Genomic DNA, 2,492 nt, shown 5'->3' on the forward strand with positions numbered 1-2,492 from the left:
TCCCCTAGCTGTTGACTGGTAATGATAAATGTTTTGAATGCTTTACTTCGAATAAATTATCTCAACCACCTGATTCCCACAATAAAGTAAAAATTGGATCAGTTTGAAATGTATGCTTGTGGGGGAAGATCGAAATCAGCAAAGTGTGACCACATCTTTAAAAAATGTGTAGGTAGTTCTCATCTTAAAATTATATGGGCTTACAAAGATTAGATGATGTGCTAGAGTGGTTAGGAGGGGATTGGGAATCCTATCTGCTGTACTTCTTCAACAAGCTCAATTCTCAAGCTGACCTGTTAATAAAGGAAGCCCCTGGACCACGGAGAGAGTTGCTGAGGCATAGCGAGGTGTATTGGCCATGTTCAGCATTAATGCCAATTGTGAATCACCAATTATTCATGACTAGCTGGAAAGGAAAAGGATATTTCTACTGTTAAGTAAGTAGGGGGGTTGTTCATTTGTTGATTGACTCTGCATGACTAAGGGACATTTACTTCTTCCTGTTCAATAATCAGCCAAAGATATAAATTGCTCTTCTGAGCTTACTGATATGAAGCAGCAGACATTTTTCTTAGTAAATATCAAGGAGGCACACTTGAGGAAAATAAATTTTTTAATGTAAGAAAAGGATTTCTTACTGATAAGTCAAGTAAGAGAAAGCTCAAGATTTAGAAGAGGGGGAGAGGAAACTGGACCAAACTGAACAAACTTGAGGGCTGTGGTCTCATTTCTGCAGTACCTGTAGCATCCGTAAGTTATGTGTATGGGGTATGTGTGATGCCAAGTCAAATAATCCATGTGTGAGCCTGTAATCAGTCCCACTTGCATTTATAAAGGCATTTGGCTTCTCCTGCTTGTGACCGGAGGCAAATGAAACATTAAAAACCAAAGCAATTTACAACAGTATATTTCAGTTGTGAACTTTACCCAGGAAACAGAACTCCCCTAAAGAGTATGATCTCTGGGTTACCCAATGCTAATAAATCTGCAAGAATCTGGCCATGTACAAAAAAAGGAATTTGCACCAGAGTTTTATGAAGCCTTATATTCAGCTGTAAGCATGTAAGATAGCAGGGAAGCTGTGGGATAAAGATTTGAAATGGAGTGCACAAAACAGGAAAAGCTACAAAACCCTGGTTAATATACATACAATAATCATTAGTAGGCATTGAATCCTTGGGAAGAAAGCAGATGCACAAGTATTTTTACTGTAGATAAATGAAGTGTGGCTGCTGCTGACCGTAAACCACAAAGGGCAACGTTTTCTTCTAACTCTGAGTCATGCTTGATGATTTTTCAGCACTTTTGGATGAGAATGAAGTAGAGATATAATGGAAATTAATGTTTCACCTAGTCCACTCAATCTCATTTTCACGATGGGATGAAGTAAAGCATCTTTGTTGTCTGAGAGGCAGTGAGAAGATGCAGACCTAATGATTTTTGGCCTTTGACTGTGTGAGAAAGTTGTAGAAAAAAATCACACAGAAAACCAGTTATCACAACTGGTGATCAAAATAATAAAAAATAATAGCCATTCCCCAGTTTTCTCTGCTGCAGGCTAGGAATTTCTCAATCACTGTACTTCTGTGATAAACTGAAATACCACAGGAAAGAGTAGACATCTAGCATTTTGAGAGAAAGCAGTCTGAAGTCCATAGTGCCACAAAAACCTACAAAGGAAACACTTCCTGGGGGGACAGGGCTCCGGGTGGAAGTGACAAATATGTCATTTCCGGGACCGCCCACACTGGTCCGCGCCCTCCAGCCCACCCGGGCAATTTAAAAGGGCCCAGGGCTCCCAGCCACCGCCACCAGCCCCCAGGCCCTTTTAAATCACCCGGGCCCCAGAGCAATTGCCCCCACTGTTGGTGGGCCTGTGCTGACCTAAATATTTTTGAGACTCTGGACCTAGGAGCCCTGTTTCTCTGACTCTCCCTATCTGATGCCTGACAGATAGGGAAGAGCCCACCGCGAGAACCAAAGGGGATACCACGCATCACCACAAGGTACCCACTCTCTGGATGACCAGTCACCTGTCACCACAGCAGTTACTGTGAGGAACAGCTGCAGGTAGGGGAGTCATCTAGAAATACCCCTGTAAAGTGCACAGAAAGCATGGCAGGCCAAAGATCACTGAAATGGAGGGGAGAAGACTATAGGATTAATTTGGGAGGGCAGGGGTGGGAATGGGAGGAAAAGGATGCATTTAGGACCTGGGAGTGGGGCAGAAGCAAATGGAACACACAGCATCACTGACTGAGGCAGAACAATTCTGAGGGAGCCCGTAGTAAAATATCGGCAGCACATCTCTAGTTATGGATGCTCTTGGAACTTATGAGATAATGTTAGCGTTTGTTGCAGTTCCCATATCTTGATGTGGACAGGAAGCAGGAGAGAGGAGTTCCTTACTATCTTTTTTGTATATATACTGCAGACTGTTTGGTGCAGGGCTGGTTAACAGAATAGCAAACATCTGTTTACACTGTAATATC

This window comes from Caretta caretta, chromosome 1, assembly GCF_965140235.1.
Source record: "Caretta caretta isolate rCarCar2 chromosome 1, rCarCar1.hap1, whole genome shotgun sequence".
Classification (NCBI taxonomy): domain Eukaryota; kingdom Metazoa; phylum Chordata; order Testudines; family Cheloniidae; genus Caretta; species Caretta caretta.